The following is a 20,468-nucleotide window of genomic DNA, read 5'->3' on the forward strand; positions in this document are numbered from 1 at the left end:
CTCCAGCTCTTCCCTCTTAGTGATACACTATAACACTGCTTCCAGCTCTTAGTGATACACTATAATACTGCCTCCAGATCTTCCCTCTTAGCGATACACTATAATACTGCCTCCAGCTCTTCCCTCTTAGTGATACACTATAACACTGCCTCCAGCTCTTCCCTCTTAGCGATACACTATAACACTGCCTCCAGCTCTTCCCTCTTAGCGATACACTATAACACTGCCTCCAGCTCTTCCCTCTTAGTGATACACTACAATACTGCCTCCAGCTCTTCCCTCTTAGTGATACACTATAACACTGCCTCCAGCTCTTCCCTCTTAGTGATACACTATAACACTGCCTCCAACTCTTCCCTCTTAGTGATACACTATAACACTGCCTCCAGCTCTTCCCTCTTAGTGATACACTATAACACTGCCTCCAGCTCTTCCCTCTTAGTGATACACTATAACACTGCCTCCAGCTCTTCCCTCTTAGTGATACACTATAACACTGCCTCCAGCTATTCCCTCTTAGTGATACACTATAACACAGCCTCCAGCTCCTCCCTCTTAGTGATACACTATAACACTGCCTCCAGCTCTTCCCTCTTAGTGATACACTATAACACTTCCTCCAGCTCTTCCCTCTTAGTGATACACTATAACACTGCCTCCAGCTCTTCCCTCTTAGTGATACACTATAACACTGCCTCCAGCTCTTCCCTCTTACTGATACACTATAACACTGCTTCCAGCTCTTAGTGATACACTATAATACTGCCTCCAGAAATTCCCTCTTAGCGATACACTATAATACTGCCTCCAGCTCTTCCCTCTTAGCGATACACTATAACACTGCCTCCAGCTCTTCCCTCTTAGCGATACACTATAACACTGCCTCCAGCTCTTCCCTCTTAGTGATACACTACAATACTGCCTCCAGCTCTTCCCTCTTAGTGATACACTATAACACTGCCTCCAGCTCTTCCCTCTAAGTGATACACTATAACACTGCCTCCAGCTCCTCCCTCTTAGTGATACACTATAACACTGCCTCCAGCTCTTCCCTCTTAGTGATACACTATAACACTGCCTCCAGCTCTTCCCTCTTAGTGATACACTATAACACTGCCTCCAGCTCTTCCCTCTTAGTGATACACTATAACACTGCCTCCAGCTCTTCCCTCTTAGTGATACACTATAACACTGCCTCCAGCTCTTCCCTCTTAGTGATACACTATAACACTGCCTCCAGCTCTTCCCTCTTAGTGATACACTTAAACACTGCCTCCAGCTCTTCCCTCTTAGAGATACACTATAACACTGCCTCCAGCTCTTCCCTCTTAGTGATACACTATAACACTGCCTCCAGCTCTTCCCTCTTAGTAATACACTACAACACTACCTCCAGCTCTTCCCTCTTAGTGATACACTACAACACTGCCTCCAGCTCTTCCCTCTTAGTGATACACTATAACACTGCCTCCAGCTCCTCCCTCTTAGTGATACACTATAACACTGCCTCCAGCTCCTCCCTCCAGCTCTTCCCTCTTAGTGATACACTATAACACTGCCTCCAGCACTTCCCTCTTAGTGATACACTATAACACTGCCTCCAGCTCTTCCCTCTTAGTGATACACTATAACACTGCCTCCAGCTCTTCCCTCTAAGTGATACACTACAATACTGCCTCCAGCTCTTACCTCTTAGTGATACACTATAACACTGCCTCCAGCTCTTCCCTCTTAGTGATACACTACAATACTGCCTCCAGCTCTTCCCTCTTAGTGATACACTATAACACTGCCTCCAGCTCTTCCCTCTTAGTGATACACTATAACACTGCCTCCAGCTCTTCCCTCTTAGTGATACACTATAACACTGCCTCCAGCTCTTCCCTCTTAGTGATACACTATAACAATGCCTCCAGCTCCTCCCTCTTAGTGATACACTATAACACTGCCTCCAGCTCTTCCCTCTTAGTGATACACTATAACACTGATTCCAGCTGTTCGCTCTTAGTGATATATTATAACACTGCCTCCAGCTCTTCGCTCTTAGTGATACACTATAACACTGCCTCCAGCTCTTCGCTCTTAGTGGTACACTATAACACTGCCTCCAGCTCTTCCCTCTTAGTGATACACTATAACACTGCCTCCAGCTCTTCCCGCTTAGTGATACACTGTAACACTGCCTCCAGCTCTAAGCTCTTAGTGATACACTATAACACTGCCTCCAGCTCATAGAAATACACTATAACACTGCTTTCAGCTCTTAGCTCTTATTGATACACTATAACACTGCCTCCAGCTCTACGCTCTTATTGATACACTGTAACACTGCCTCCAGCTCTTCCCTCTTAGTGATACACTATAACACTGCCTCCAGCTGTTCGCTCTTAGTGATACACTATAACACTACCTCCAGTTCTATGCTCTTAGTGATACACTATAACACTGCTTCTAGCTGTTCACTCTTAGTGATACACTGTAAAACTGCCTCCAGCTCTTAGCTCTTAGTGATACACTATAACACCGCCTCCAGCTGTTCGCTCTTATTGCTACACTATAACACTGCCTCCAGCTCTACGCTCTTATTGATACACTATAACACTGCCTCCAGCTCTTCGCTCTTAGTGATACACTATAACACTGCCTCCAGCTCTTCCCTCTTAGTGATACACTATAACACTGCCTCCAGCTCTTCCCTCTTAGTGATACACTATAACAATGCCTCCAGCTCCTCCCTCTTAGTGATACACTATAACACTGCCTCCAGCTCTTCCCTCTTAGTGATACACTATAACACTGATTCCAGCTGTTCGCTCTTAGTGATATATTATAACACTGCCTCCAGCTCTTCGCTCTTAGTGATACACTATAACACTGCCTCCAGCTCTTCGCTCTTAGTGATACACTATAACACTGCCTCCAGCTCTTCCCTCTTAGTGATACACTATAACACTGCCTCCAGCTCTTCCCTCTTAGTGATACACTGTAACACTGCCTCCAGCTCTAAGCTCTTAGTGATACACTATAACACTGCCTCCAGCTCATAGAAATACACTATAACACTGCTTTCAGCTCTTAGCTCTTATTGATACACTATAACACTGCCTCCAGCTCTTCCCTCTTAGTGATACACTATAACACTGATTCCGTCTGTTCGCTCTTAGTGATATATTATAACACTGCCTCCAGCTCTTCGCTCTTAGTGATACACTATAACACTGCCTCCAGCTCTTCGCTCTTAGTGATACACTATAACACTGCCTCCAGCTCTTCCCTCTTAGTGATACACTATAACACTGCCTCCAGCTCTTCCCTCTTAGTGATACACTGTAACACTGCCTCCAGCTCTAAGCTCTTAGTGATACACTATAACACTGCCTCCAGCTCATAGAAATACACTATAACACTGCTTTCAGCTCTTAGCTCTTATTGATACACTATAACACTGCCTCCAGCTCTACGCTCTTATTGATACACTGTAACACTGCCTCCAGCTCTTCCCTCTTAGTGATACACTATAACACTGCCTCCAGCTGTTCGCTCTTAGTGATACACTATAACACTACCTCCAGCTCTATGCTCTTAGTGATACACTATAACACTGCTTCTAGCTGTTCACTCTTAGTGATACACTGTAAAACTGCCTCCAGCTCTTAGCTCTTAGTGATACACTATAACACCGCCTCCAGCTGTTCGCTCTTATTGCTACACTATAACACTGCCTCCAGCTCTACGCTCTTATTGATACACTATAACACTGCCTCCAGCTCTTCCCTCTTAGTGATACACTGTAACACTGCCTCCAGCTCTAAGCTCTTAGTGATACACTATAACACTGCCTCCAGCTCATAGAAATACACTATAACACTGCTTTCAGCTCTTAGCTCTTATTGATACACTATAACACTGCCTCCAGCTCTACGCTCTTATTGATACACTGTAACACTGCCTCCAGCTCTTCCCTCTTAGTGATACACTATAACACTGCCTCCAGCTGTTCGCTCTTAGTGATACACTATAACACTACCTCCAGCTCTATGCTCTTAGTGATACACTATAACACTGCTTCTAGCTGTTCACTCTTAGTGATACACTGTAAAACTGCCTCCAGCTCTTAGCTCTTAGTGATACACTATAACACCGCCTCCAGCTGTTCGCTCTTATTGCTACACTATAACACTGCCTCCAGCTCTACGCTCTTATTGATACACTATAACACTGCCTCCAGCTATTCACTCTTAGTGATACACTGTAACACTGCCTCCAGCTCTTCGCTCTTAGTGATACACTATAACACTGCCTCCAGCTCTTTGCTCTTAGTAATAGACTATAACACTGCCTCTAGATCTTTGCTCTTAGTGATACACTATAACACTGCTTCCAGCTGTTTGCTCTTAGTGATACACTATAACACTGCTTCCAGCTCTTTCCTTTTAGTGATACACTATAACACTGCCTCGAGCTCTTCGCTCTTAGTGATACACTACAACACTGCCTCTAGCTCTTCGCTCTTAGTGATACACTATAACACTGCCTCCAGCTCTTCCCTCTTAGTGATACACTATAACACTGCCTCCAGCTCTTCCCTCTTAGTGATACACTATAACACTGCCTCCAGCTCTTCCCTCTTAGTGATACAATATAACACTGCCTCCAGCTCTTCCCTCTTAGTGATACACTATAACACTGCATCCAGCTCTTTCCTCTTAGTGATACACTATAACACTGCTTCCAGCTCTTTGCTCTTAGTGATACACTATAACACTGCTTCCAGCTCTTTGCTCTTAGTGATACACTATAACACTGCCTCCAGCTCTTCCCTCTTAGTGATACACTATAACACTGCCTCCAGCTCTTCGCTCTTAGTGATACACTATAACACTGCCTCCAGCTCTTCGCTCTTAGCGATACACTGTAACACTGCCTCCAGCTCTTCCCTCTTAGTGATACACTATAACACTGCCTCCAGCTGTTTGCGGTTAGTGATACACTATAACACTGCCTCCAGCTCTTCCCTCTTAGTGATACACTATAACACTGCCTCCAGCTCTTCACTCTTAGTGATACACTATAACACTGCCTCCAGCTCTTCACTCTTAGTGATACACTATAACACTGCCTCCAGCTCTAAGCTCTTAGTGATACACTATAACACTGCCTCCAGCTCTTCCCTCTTAGTGATACACTATAACACTGCCTCCAGCTTTTAGTAATACACTATAACACTGCTACCAGCTCTTCGCTCTTAGTAATATACAATAACACTGCCTCCAGCTTTTCACTCTTAGTGATGCACTATAACACTGATTCCAGCTGTTCGCTCTTAGTGATATATTATAACACTGCCTCCAGCTCTTCCCTCTCAGTGATACACTGTAACACTGCCTCCAGCTCTAAGCTCTTAGTGATACACTATAACACTGCCTCCAGCTCTTAGTAATACACTATAACACTGCTTCCAGCTCTTCGCTCTTATTGATACACTATAACACTGCCTCCAGCTCTACGCTCTTATTGATACACTATAACACTGCCTCCAGCTCTTCCCTCTTAGTGATACACTATAACACTGCCTCCAGCTGTTCGCTCTTAGTGATACACTATAACACTACCTCCAGCTCTACGCTCTTAGTGATACACTATAACACTGCTTCTAGCTGTTCACTCTTAGTGATACACTGTAAAACTGCCTCCAGCTCTTCGCTCTTAGTGATAAACTATAACACCGCCTCCAGCTGTTCGCTCTTATTGATACACTATAACACTACCTCCAGCTCTACGCTCTTATTGATACACTATAACACTGCCTCCAGCTATTCACTCTTAGTGATACACTATAACACTGCCTCCAGCTCTTCGCTCTTAGTGATACACTATAACACTGCCTCCAGCTCTTTGCTCTTAGTGATAAACTATAACACTGCTTCCAGCTCTTTTCTCTTAGTAATAGACTATAACACTGCCTCTATATCTTTGCTCTTAGTGATACACTATAACACTGCATCCAGCTGTTTGCTCTTAGTGATACACTATAACACTGCTTCCAGCTCTTTCCTCTTAGTGATACACTATAACACTGCCTCCAGCTCTTCGCTCTTAGTGATACACTACAACACTGCCTCTAGCTCTTCGCTCTTAGTGATACACTATAACACTGCCTCCAGCTGTTTACGGTTAGTGATACACTATAACACTGCCTCCAGCTCTTCCCTCTTAGTGATACACTATAACACTGCCTCCAGCTCTTCACTCTTAGTGATACACTATAACACTGCTTCCAGCTCTTCACTCTTAGTGATACACTATAACACTGCCTCCAGCTCTTCCCTCTTAGTGATACACTATAACAGTGCCTCCAGCTCTTCCCTCTTAGTGATACACTATAACACTGCCTCCAGCTCTTCCGTCTTAGTGATACACTATAACACTGCCTCCAGCTCTTCCCTCTTAGTGATACACTATAACACTGCATCCAGCTCTTTCCTCTTAGTGATACACTATAACACTGCTTCTAGCTATTCACTCTTAGTGATACACTATAACACTGCCTACAGCTCTTCGCTCTTAGTGGTACACTATAACACTGCCTCCAGCTCTTCCCTCTTAGTGATACACTATAACACTGCCTCCAGCTCTTCGCTCTAAGTGATACACTATAACACTGCCTCCAGCTCTTCGATCTTAGAGATACACTATTACACTGCCTCCAGCTCCTCGATCTTAGTGATACACTATAACACTGCCTCCAGCTCCTCGATCTTAGTGATACACTATAACACTGCCTCCAGCTCTTCGATCTTAGTGATACACTATAACACTGCCTCCCGCTCTTCGATCTTAGTGATACACTATAACACTGCCTCCCGCTCTTCGATCCTAGTGATACACTATAACACTGCCTCCCGCTCTTCGATCTTAGTGATACACTATAACACTGCCTCCCCCTCTTCGATCTTAGTGATACACTATAACACTGCCTCCAGCTCCTCGATCTTAGTGATACACTATAACACTGCCTCCAGCTCCTCGATCTTAGTGATACACTATAACACTGCCTCCAGCTCCTCGATCTTAGTGATACACTTTAACACTGCCTCCAGCTCCTCGATCTTAGTGATACACTATAACACTGCCTCCAGCTCTTCGATCTTAGTGATACACTATAACACTGCCTCCAGCTCTTCGATCCTAGTGATACACTATAACACTGCCTCCAGCTCTTCGATCTTAGTGATACACTATAACACTGTCTCCCGCTCTTCGATCTTAGTGATAGACTATATCACTGCTTCCAGCTCTTCGCTCTTAGAGATACACTATAACACTGCTTCCAGCTCTTCGCTCTTAGTGATACACTATAACACTGCCTCCAGCTCTTCGCTCTTAGTGATACACTATAACACTGCCTCCAGCTCTTCCCTCTTAGTGATACACTATAACACTGCCTCCAGCTCTTCTCTCTAATGCTGGGCATACACTACCAGATAAAAAGTCTGTCAGACCGACAGACATTTTATCTGGCCAGCTGCCAGCCGCAGAAGTCGCCGGCATACACTGTGAGATTTCTCTCACAGTGTATTCGGCAGACATCTGCGCTCCGCCCCCGAGGGAGGAGACATTTCCCTGTTCCTTCCGTAGGAAGGAACACAGGAAATGTCTGTCTGTTGGCTGCGCTGGGCATGCACTGCCCGATTCGGCTGACAGTTTACCGGGAAATATCGCATCGGACGGGCATGCTGGACAATCCAGCATGCCCGACAGAGCAATATTTAACCCTCGGTCGCCCCCCCATATGCTAAAATTATCGCGGCGATCCTCGGATATCGGGCGGACCGTCCCGATAATTCTAGCGTGTATGGCCAGCATTAGTGATACACTATAACACTGCCTCCAGCTGTTAGCTCTTAGTGATACACTATAACACTGCCTCCAGCTTTTCCCTCTTAGTGATACACAATAACACTGCCTCCAGCTCTCCCCTCTTAGTGATACACTATAACTCTGCCTCCAGCTCTTTACTCTTAGTGATACACTATAACACTGCCTCCAGCTCTTAGTGATACACTATAACACTGCCTCCAGCTCTTCGCTCTTAGTGACAGACTATAACACTGCTTCCAGCTCTTTGATCTTAGTGATACACTATAACACTGCTTCCAGCACTTTGCTCTTAGTGATACACTATAACACTGCCTCCAGCTCTTCACTCTTAGTGATACACTATAACACTGCCTCCAGCTCTACGCTCTTAGTGATACACTATAACACTGCTTCCGGCTCTTCCCTCTTAGTGATACACTATAACGCTGCCTCCAGCTCTTCCCTCTTACTGAGACACTATAACACTGCCTCCAGCTCTTCCCTCTTAGTGATAAACTATAACACCGCCTCCAGCTGTTCGCTCTTATTGATACACTATAACACTGCCTCCAGCTCTACGCTCTTATTGATACACTATAACACTGCCTCCAGCTGTTCACTCTTAGTGATACACTATAACACTGCCTCCAGCTCTTCGCTCTTAGTGATACACTATAACACTGCCTCCAGCTCTTCGCTCTTAGTGATACACTATAACACTGCCTCCAGCTCTTCGCTCTTAGTGATACACTATAACACTGCCTCCAGCTCTTTGCTCTTAGTGATACACTATAACACTGCTTCCAGCTCTTTTCTCTTAGTAATAGACTATAACACTGCCTCTAGATCTTTGATCTTAGTGATACACTATAACACTGCATCCAGCTGTTTGCTGTTAGTGATACACTATAACACTGCTTCCAGCTCTTTCCTCTTAGTGATACACTATAACACTGCCTCCAGCTGTTCGCTCTTAGTGATACACTATAACACTGCCTCCAGCTCTTCCCTCTTAGTGATACACTATAACACTGCCTCCAGCTCTTCGCTCTTAGTTATACACTATAACACTACCTCCAGCTGTTCACTCTTAGTGATACACTATAACACTGCCTCCAGCTGTTCGCTCTTACTGATACACTATAACACTGCCTCCAGCTCTACACTCTTAGTGATACACTATAACACTGCTTCTAGCTGTTCACTCTTATACCCCTTTTACACCAGAGCAAAAACCTGGGTTTTTGCTGGGTCTACCCTGGTCGCAGCTCAGTGTAAATGGGTCCCTGAAAAATAACCTGGGTCAAGTGACCCTGCAATCCAACCCAGGTAGCTACCAGGGTTGGACCCAGGATGGACCCGGGTAATGGGGCAGTGTAAACGGTGCAACCCAGGTTATCTGACCTGGGTCATGCCAAAAATGAGCTGATTGGTAGCTGTGGAGCAGTCACCTCCCACTTTTAATGACCTCACAGGTTTAGCAGGGCAGACCTGAGTTCAGTGTGAACAGAGCTGACCTGGGAGTAACCCAGATGAAAGGTGCAGTGTAAATGGGTCTGACCTGGGTCTGACCAGGGTTGGAACCATGTCCAAAAACCCAGGTTGGACCAGGGTTTTTGGTGGAAAAGAGGTATTAGTGATACACTGTAACAATGCCTCCAGCTGTTTGCTCTTAATGATACACTATAACACTGCTTCCAGCTCTTTCCTCTTAGTGATACACTATAACACTGCCTCTAGCTCTTCGCTCTTAGTGATACACTATAACACTGCCTCCAGCTGTTTGCTCTTAGTGATACACTAAAACACTGCCTCCAACTCTTCGCTCTTAGTGATACACTATAACACTGCTTCCAGCTCTTTCCTCTTAGTGATACACTATAACACTGCCTCCAGCTCTTCGCTCTTAGTGATACACTACAACACTGCCTCCAACTCTATGCTCTTATTGATACACTATAACACTGCCTCCAGCTGTTCACTCTTATGGATACACTATAACACTGCCTCCAGCTGTTCGCTCTTAGTGATACACTATAACACTGCCTCCAGCTCTACGCTCTTAGTGATACACTATAACACTGCCTCCAGCTGTTTGCGCTTAGTGATACACTATAACACTGCCTCCAGCTCTTCCCTCTTAGTGATACACTAGAACACTGCCTCCAGCTGTTCGCTCTTAGTGATACACTATAACACTGCCTCCAGCTCTTCGCTCGTAGTGATACACTATAACACTGCCTCCAGCTCTTCGCTCTTAGTGATACACTATAACACTGCCTCCAGCTCTTCGCTCTTAGTGATACACTATAACACTGCCTCCAGCTCTTCGCTCGTAGTGATACACTATAACACTGCATCCAGCTGTTCGCTCTTAGTGATACACTATAACACTGATTCCAGCTGTTCGCTCTTAGTGATATATTATAACACTGCCTCCAGCTCTTCGCTCTTAGTGATACACTATAACACTGACTCCAGCTCTTCGCTCGTAGTGATACACTATAACACTGCCTCCAGCTCTTCGCTCTTAGTGATACACTATAACACTGCCTCCAGCTCTTCGCTCTTAGTGATACACTATAACACTGCCTCCAGCTCTTCGCTCGTAGTGATACACTATAACACTGCCTCCAGCTCTTAGTAATACACTATAACACTGCTTCCAGCTCTTCGCTCTTATTGATACACTATAACACTGCCTCCAGCTCTACGCTCTTATTGATACACTATAACACTGCCTCCAGCTCTTCCCTCTTAGTGATACACTATAACACTGCCTCCAGCTGTTCGCTCTTAGTGATACACTATAACACTACCTCCAGCTCTACGCTCTTAGTGATACACTATAACACTGCTTCTAGCTGTTCACTCTTAGTGATACACTGTAAAACTGCCTCCAGCTCTTCGCTCTTAGTGATAAACTATAACACCGCCTCCAGCTGTTCGCTCTTATTGATACACTATAACACTACCTCCAGCTCTACGCTCTTATTGATACACTATAACACTGCCTCCAGCTATTCACTCTTAGTGATACACTATAACACTGCCTCCAGCTCTTCGCTCTTAGTGATACACTATAACACTGCCTCCAGCTCTTTGCTCTTAGTGATAAACTATAACACTGCTTCCAGCTCTTTTCTCTTAGTAATAGACTATAACACTGCCTCTATATCTTTGCTCTTAGTGATACACTATAACACTGCATCCAGCTGTTTGCTCTTAGTGATACACTATAACACTGCTTCCAGCTCTTTCCTCTTAGTGATACACTATAACACTGCCTCCAGCTCTTCGCTCTTAGTGATACACTACAACACTGCCTCTAGCTCTTCGCTCTTAGTGATACACTATAACACTGCCTCCAGCTGTTTACGGTTAGTGATACACTATAACACTGCCTCCAGCTCTTCCCTCTTAGTGATACACTATAACACTGCCTCCAGCTCTTCACTCTTAGTGATACACTATAACACTGCTTCCAGCTCTTCACTCTTAGTGATACACTATAACACTGCCTCCAGCTCTTCCCTCTTAGTGATACACTATAACAGTGCCTCCAGCTCTTCCCTCTTAGTGATACACTATAACACTGCCTCCAGCTCTTCCGTCTTAGTGATACACTATAACACTGCCTCCAGCTCTTCCCTCTTAGTGATACACTATAACACTGCATCCAGCTCTTTCCTCTTAGTGATACACTATAACACTGCTTCTAGCTATTCACTCTTAGTGATACACTATAACACTGCCTACAGCTCTTCGCTCTTAGTGGTACACTATAACACTGCCTCCAGCTCTTCCCTCTTAGTGATACACTATAACACTGCCTCCAGCTCTTCGCTCTAAGTGATACACTATAACACTGCCTCCAGCTCTTCGATCTTAGAGATACACTATTACACTGCCTCCAGCTCCTCGATCTTAGTGATACACTATAACACTGCCTCCAGCTCCTCGATCTTAGTGATACACTATAACACTGCCTCCAGCTCTTCGATCTTAGTGATACACTATAACACTGCCTCCCGCTCTTCGATCTTAGTGATACACTATAACACTGCCTCCCGCTCTTCGATCCTAGTGATACACTATAACACTGCCTCACGCTCTTCGATCTTAGTGATACACTATAACACTACCTCCCCCTCTTCGATCTTAGTGATACACTATAACACTGCCTCCAGCTCCTCGATCTTAGTGATACACTATAACACTGCCTCCAGCTCCTCGATCTTAGTGATACACTATAACACTGCCTCCAGCTCCTCGATCTTAGTGATACACTTTAACACTGCCTCCAGCTCCTCGATCTTAGTGATACACTATAACACTGCCTCCAGCTCTTCGATCTTAGTGATACACTATAACACTGCCTCCAGCTCTTCGATCCTAGTGATACACTATAACACTGCCTCCAGCTCTTCGATCTTAGTGATACACTATAACACTGTCTCCCGCTCTTCGATCTTAGTGATAGACTATATCACTGCTTCCAGCTCTTCGCTCTTAGAGATACACTATAACACTGCTTCCAGCTCTTCGCTCTTAGTGATACACTATAACACTGCCTCCAGCTCTTCGCTCTTAGTGATACACTATAACACTGCCTCCAGCTCTTCCCTCTTAGTGATACACTATAACACTGCCTCCAGCTCTTCTCTCTAATGCTGGGCATACACTACCAGATAAAAAGTCTGTCAGACCGACAGACATTTTATCTGGCCAGCTGCCAGCCGCAGAAGTCGCCGGCATACACTGTGAGATTTCTCTCACAGTGTATTCGGCAGACATCTGCGCTCCGCCCCCGAGGGAGGAGACATTTCCCTGTTCCTTCCGTAGGAAGGAACACAGGAAATGTCTGTCTGTTGGCTGCGCTGGGCATGCACTGCCCGATTCGGCTGACAGTTTACCGGGAAATATCGCATCGGACGGGCATGCTGGACAATCCAGCATGCCCGACAGAGCAATATTTAACCCTCGGTCGCCCCCCCATATGCTAAAATTATCGCGGCGATCCTCGGATATCGGGCGGACCGTCCCGATAATTGTAGCGTGTATGGCCAGCATTAGTGATACACTATAACACTGCCTCCAGCTGTTAGCTCTTAGTGATACACTATAACACTGCCTCCAGCTTTTCCCTCTTAGTGATACACAATAACACTGCCTCCAGCTCTCCCCTCTTAGTGATACACTATAACTCTGCCTCCAGCTCTTTACTCTTAGTGATACACTATAACACTGCCTCCAGCTCTTAGTGATACACTATAACACTGCCTCCAGCTCTTCGCTCTTAGTGACAGACTATAACACTGCTTCCAGCTCTTTGATCTTAGTGATACACTATAACACTGCTTCCAGCACTTTGCTCTTAGTGATACACTATAACACTGCCTCCAGCTCTTCACTCTTAGTGATACACTATAACACTGCCTCCAGCTCTACGCTCTTAGTGATACACTATAACACTGCTTCCGGCTCTTCCCTCTTAGTGATACACTATAACACTGCCTCCAGCTCTTCCCTCTTACTGAGACACTATAACACTGCCTCCAGCTCTTCCCTCTTAGTGATAAACTATAACACCGCCTCCAGCTGTTCGCTCTTATTGATACACTATAACACTGCCTCCAGCTCTACGCTCTTATTGATACACTATAACACTGCCTCCAGCTGTTCACTCTTAGTGATACACTATAACACTGCCTCCAGCTCTTCGCTCTTAGTGATACACTATAACACTGCCTCCAGCTCTTCGCTCTTAGTGATACACTATAACACTGCCTCCAGCTCTTCGCTCTTAGTGATACACTATAACACTGCCTCCAGCTCTTTGCTCTTAGTGATACACTATAACACTGCTTCCAGCTCTTTTCTCTTAGTAATAGACTATAACACTGCCTCTAGATCTTTGATCTTAGTGATACACTATAACACTGCATCCAGCTGTTTGCTGTTAGTGATACACTATAACACTGCTTCCAGCTCTTTCCTCTTAGTGATACACTATAACACTGCCTCCAGCTGTTCGCTCTTAGTGATACACTATAACACTGCCTCCAGCTCTTCCCTCTTAGTGATACACTATAACACTGCCTCCAGCTCTTCGCTCTTAGTTATACACTATAACACTACCTCCAGCTGTTCACTCTTAGTGATACACTATAACACTGCCTCCAGCTGTTCGCTCTTACTGATACACTATAACACTGCCTCCAGCTCTACACTCTTAGTGATACACTATAACACTGCTTCTAGCTGTTCACTCTTATACCCCTTTTACACCAGAGCAAAAACCTGGGTTTTTGCTGGGTCTACCCTGGTCGCAGCTCAGTGTAAATGGGTCCCTGAAAAATAACCTGGGTCAAGTGACCCTGCAATCCAACCCAGGTAGCTACCAGGGTTGGACCCAGGATGGACCCGGGTAATGGGGCAGTGTAAACGGTGCAACCCGGGTTATCTGACCTGGGTCATGCCTAAAATGAGCTGATTGGTAGCTGTGGAGCAGTCACCTCCCACTTTTAATGACCTCACAGGTTTAGCAGGGCAGACCTGAGTTCAGTGTGAACAGAGCTGACCTGGGAGTAACCCAGATGAAAGGTGCAGTGTAAATGGGTCTGACCTGGGTCTGACCAGGGTTGGAACCATGTCCAAAAACCCAGGTTGGACCAGGGTTTTTGGTGGAAAAGAGGTATTAGTGATACACTGTAACAATGCCTCCAGCTGTTTGCTCTTAATGATACACTATAACACTGCTTCCAGCTCTTTCCTCTTAGTGATACACTATAACACTGCCTCTAGCTCTTCGCTCTTAGTGATACACTATAACACTGCCTCCAGCTGTTTGCTCTTAGTGATACACTAAAACACTGCCTCCAACTCTTCGCTCTTAGTGATACACTATAACACTGCTTCCAGCTCTTTCCTCTTAGTGATACACTATAACACTGCCTCCAGCTCTTCGCTCTTAGTGATACACTACAACACTGCCTCCAACTCTATGCTCTTATTGATACACTATAACACTGCCTCCAGCTGTTCACTCTTATGGATACACTATAACACTGCCTCCAGCTGTTCGCTCTTAGTGATACACTATAACACTGCCTCCAGCTCTACGCTCTTAGTGATACACTATAACACTGCCTCCAGCTGTTTGCGCTTAGTGATACACTATAACACTGCCTCCAGCTCTTCCCTCTTAGTGATACACTAGAACACTGCCTCCAGCTGTTCGCTCTTAGTGATACACTATAACACTGCCTCCAGCTCTTCGCTCGTAGTGATACACTATAACACTGCCTCCAGCTCTTCGCTCTTAGTGATACACTATAACACTGCCTCCAGCTCTTCGCTCTTAGTGATACACTATAACACTGCCTCCAGCTCTTCGCTCGTAGTGATACACTATAACACTGCATCCAGCTGTTCGCTCTTAGTGATACACTATAACACTGATTCCAGCTGTTCGCTCTTAGTGATATATTATAACACTGCCTCCAGCTCTTCGCTCTTAGTGATACACTATAACACTGACTCCAGCTCTTCGCTCGTAGTGATACACTATAACACTGCCTCCAGCTCTTCGCTCTTAGTGATACACTATAACACTGCCTCCAGCTCTTCGCTCTTAGTGATACACTATAACACTGCCTCCAGCTCTTCGCTCGTAGTGATACACTATAACACTGCCTCCAGCTCTTCCCTCTTAGTGATACACTATAACACAGCCTCCAGCTCTTCCCTCTTAGTGATACACTATAACACTGCCTCCGGCTCTTCCCTCTTAGTGATACACTATAACACTTTCTCCGGCTCTTCCCTCTTACTGATACACTATAACAATGCCTCCGGCTCTTTCCTCTTAGTGATACACTATAACACTGCCTCCAGCTCTTCCCACTTAGTGATACACTATAACACTGCCTCCAGCTCTTCCCTCTTAGTGATACACAATAACACTGCCTCCAGCTCTTCGCTCTTAGTGATACACTATAACACTGCCTCCAGCTCTTCCCTCTTAGTGATACACTATAACACTGCGTCTAGCTCTTAGTGATACACTATAACACTGCCTCCAGCTCTTCGCTCTTAGTGATACACTATAACACTGCCTCCAACTCTTCCCTCTTAGTGATATACTATAACACTGCCTCCAGCGCTTCACTCTTAGTGATACACTATAACACTGCCTCCAGCTCTTCCCTCTTAGTGATACACTATAACACTGCCTCCAGCTCTTAGTAATACACTATAACACTGCTACCAGCTCTACGCTCTTAGTAATATACAATAACACTTCCTCCAGCTTTTCACTCTTAGTGATGCACTATAACACTGATTCCAGCTGTTCGCTCTTAGTGATATATTATAACACTGCCTCCAGCTCTTCCCTCTTAGTGATACACTGTAACACTGCCTCCAGCTCTAAGCTCTTAGTGATACACTATAACACTGCCTCCAGCTCTTAGTAATACACTATAACACTGCCTCCAGCTCATAGTAATACACTATAACACTGCTTCCAGCTCTTCACTCTTATTGATACACTATAACACTGCCTCCAGCTCTATGCTCTTATTGATACACTATAACACTGCCTCCAGCTCTTCCCTCTTAGTGATACACTATAACACTGCCTCCAGCTGTTCGCTCTTAGTGATACACTATAACACTACCTCCAGCTCTATGCTCTTAGTGATACACTATAACACTGCTTCTAGCTGTTCACTCTTAGTGATACACTGTAAAACTGCCTCCAGCTCTTAGCTCTTAGTGATACACTATAACACCGCCTCCAGCTGTTCGCTCTTATTGCTACACTATAACACTGCCTCCAGCTATTCACTCTTAGTGATACACTATAACACTGCCTCCAGCTCTTCGCTCTTAGTGATACACTATAACACTGCCTCCAGCTCTTTGCTCTTAGTGATATACTATAAAACTGCTTCCAGCTCTTTCCTCTTAGTAATAGACTATAACACTGCCTCTAGATCTTTGCTCTTAGTGATACACTATAACACTGCTTCCAGCTGTTTGCTCTTAGTGATACACTATAACACTGCTTCCAGCTCTTTCCTCTTAGTGATACACTATAACACTGCCTCGAGCTCTTCGCTCTTAGTGATACACTACAACACTGCCTCTAGCTCTTCGCTCTTAGTGATACACTATAACACTGCCTCCAGCTCTTCGCTCTTAGTGATACACTATAACACTGCCTCCAGCTCTTCGCTCTTAGTGATACACTATAACACTGCCTCCAGCTCTTCCCTCTTAGTGATACACTATAACACTGCCTCCAGCTCTTCCCTCTTAGTGATACACTATAACACTGCATCCAGCTCTTTCCTCTTAGTGATACACTATAACACTGCTTCCAGCTCTTTGCTCTTAGTGATACACTATAACACTGCTTCCAGCTCTTTGCTCTTAGTGATACACTATAACACTGCCTCCAGCTCTTCGCTCTTAGTAATACACAAGAACAATGCTTCCAGCTGTTCACTCTTAGTGATACACTATAACACTGTTTCCAGCTCTTCGCTCTTAGTGATACATTATAACACTGCTTCAAGCTCTTTGCTCTTAGTGATACACTAGAACACTGCTTCCAGCTGTTCACTCTTAGTGATACACTATAACACTGCAAGTCTCGATGGTCAAGACCATCGCGACAATCACCAGGCCGCTTGCAATAGCTGTTGGTTGTCACCCACAGCTATGCGAGTGGCCATGAGGCCGCACAAAAAACAACAAACGCCTGATTCAGATCGAGCGGTCTTTCAGAGCATCCGGCTCTAAATCAGGCCCTTAGTGATATACTATAACACTGCCTCCAGCTCTTCCCTCTTAGTGATACACTATAACACTGCCTCCAGCTCTTCCCTCTTAGTGATACACTATAACACTGCCTCCAGCTCTTCCCTCTTAGTGATACACTATAACACTGCCTCCAGCTCTTCGCTCTTAGTGATACACTATAACACTGCCTCCAGCTCTTTGCTCTTAGTGATACACTATAAAACTGCTTCCAGCTCTTTCCTCTTAGTAATAGACTATAACACTGCCTCTAGATCTTTGCTCTTAGTGATACACTATAACACTGCTTCCAGCTGTTTGCTCTTAGTGATACACTATAACACTGCTTCCAGCTCTTTCCTCTTAGTGATACACTATAACACTGCCTCGAGCTCTTCGCTCTTAGTGATACACTACAACACTGCCTCCAGCTCTTCGCTCTTAGTGATACACTATAACACTGCCTCCAGCTCTTCACTCTTAGTGATACACTATAACACTGCCTCCAGCTCTTCCCTCTTAGTGATACACTATAACACTGCCTCCAGCTCTTCCCTCTTAGTGATACACTATAACACTGCCTCCAGCTCTTCCCTCTTAGTGATACACTAAAACACTGCATCCAGCTCTTTCCTCTTAGTGATACACTATAACACTGCTTCCAGCTCTTTGCTCTTAGTGATACACTATAACACTGCTTCCAGCTCTTTGCTCTTAGTGATACACTATAACACTGCCTCCAGCTCTTCGCTCTTAGTAATACACAAGAACAATGCTTCCAGCTGTTCCCTCTTAGTGATACACTATAACACTGCTTCCAGCTCTTCGCTCTTAGTGATACATTATAACACTGCTTCAAGCTCTTTGCTCTTAGTGATACACTAGAACACTGCTTTCAGCTGTTCACTCTTAGTGATACACTATAACACTGTAAGTCTCGATGGTCAAGACCATCGCGACAATCACCAGGCCGCTTGCAATAGCTGTTGGTTGTCACCCACAGCTATGCGAGTGGCCATGAGGCCGCACAAAAAACAACAAACGCCTGATTCAGATCGAGCGGTCTTTCAGAGCATCCGGCTCTAAATCAGGCCCTTAGTGATATACTATAACACTGCCTCCAGCTCTTCCCTCTTAGTGATACACTATAACACTGCCTCCAGCTCTTCCCTCTTAGTGATACACTATAACACTGCCTCCAGCTCTTCCCTCTTAGTGATACACTATAACACTGCCTCCAGCTCTTCGCTCTTAGTGATACACTATAACACTGCCTCCAGCTCTTTGCTCTTAGTGATACACTATAAAACTGCTTCCAGCTCTTTCCTCTTAGTAATAGACTATAACACTGCCTCTAGATCTTTGCTCTTAGTGATACACTATAACACTGCTTCCAGCTGTTTGCTCTTAGTGATACACTATAACACTGCTTCCAGCTCTTTCCTCTTAGTGATACACTATAACACTGCCTCGAGCTCTTCGCTCTTAGTGATACACTACAACACTGCCTCTAGCTCTTCGCTCTTAGTGATACACTATAACACTGCCTCCAGCTCTTCGCTCTTAGTGATACACTATAACACTGCCTCCAGCTCTTCCCTCTTAGTGATACACTATAACACTGCCTCCAGCTCTTCCCTCTTAGTGATACACTATAACACTGCCTCCAGCTCTTCCCTCTTAGTGATACACTATAACACTGCATCCAGCTCTTTCCTCTTAGTGATACACTATAACACTGCATCCAGCTCTTTGCTCTTAGTGATACACTATAACACTGCTTCCAGCTCTTTGCTCTTAGTGATACACTATAACACTGCCTCCAGCTCTTCGCTCTTAGTAATACACAAGAACAATGCTTCCAGCTGTTCACTCTTAGTGATACACTATAACACTGCTTCCAGCTCTTCGCTCCTAGTGATACATTATAACACTGCTTCAAGCTCTTTGCTCTTAGTGATACACTAGAACACTGCTTCCAGCTGTTCACTCTTAGTGATACACTATAACACTGCAAGTCTCGATGGTCAAGACCATCGCGACAATCACCAGGCCGCTTGCAATAGCTGTTGGTTGTCACCCACAGCTATGCGAGTGGCCATGAGGCCGCACAAAAAACAACAAACGCCTGATTCAGATCGAGCGGTCTTTCAGAGCATCCGGCTCTAAATCAGGCCCTTAGTGATATACTATAACACTGCCTCCAGCTCTTCCCTCTTAGTGATACACTATAACACTGCCTCCAGCTCTTCCCTCTTAGTGATACACTATAACACTGCCTCCAGCTCTTCCCTCTTAGTGATACACTATAACACTGCCTCCAGCTCTTCGCTCTTAGTCATACACTATAACACTGCCTCCAGCTCTTTGCTCTTAGTGATACACTATAAAACTGCTTCCAGCTCTTTCCTCTTAGTAATAGACTATAACACTGCCTCTCGATCTTTGCTCTTAGTGATACACTATAACACTGCTTCCAGCTGTTTGCTCTTAGTGATACACTATAACACTGCTTCCAGCTCTTTCCTCTTAGTGATACACTATAACACTGCCTCGAGCTCTTCGCTCTTAGTGATACACTACAACACTGCCTCTAGCTCTTCGCTCTTAGTGATACACTATAACACTGCCTCCAGCTCTTCGCTCTTAGTGATACACTATAACACTGCCTCCAGCTCTTCCCTCTTAGTGATACACTATAACACTGCCTCCAGCTCTTCCCTCTTAGTGATACACTATAACACTGCCTCCAGCTCTTCCCTCTTAGTGATACACTATAACACTGCATCCAGCTCTTT

Source organism: Taudactylus pleione, unplaced genomic scaffold (genome assembly GCF_031769625.1).
Source record: "Taudactylus pleione unplaced genomic scaffold, aTauple2 ptg000484l, whole genome shotgun sequence".
NCBI classification, from domain to species: domain Eukaryota; kingdom Metazoa; phylum Chordata; class Amphibia; order Anura; family Myobatrachidae; genus Taudactylus; species Taudactylus pleione.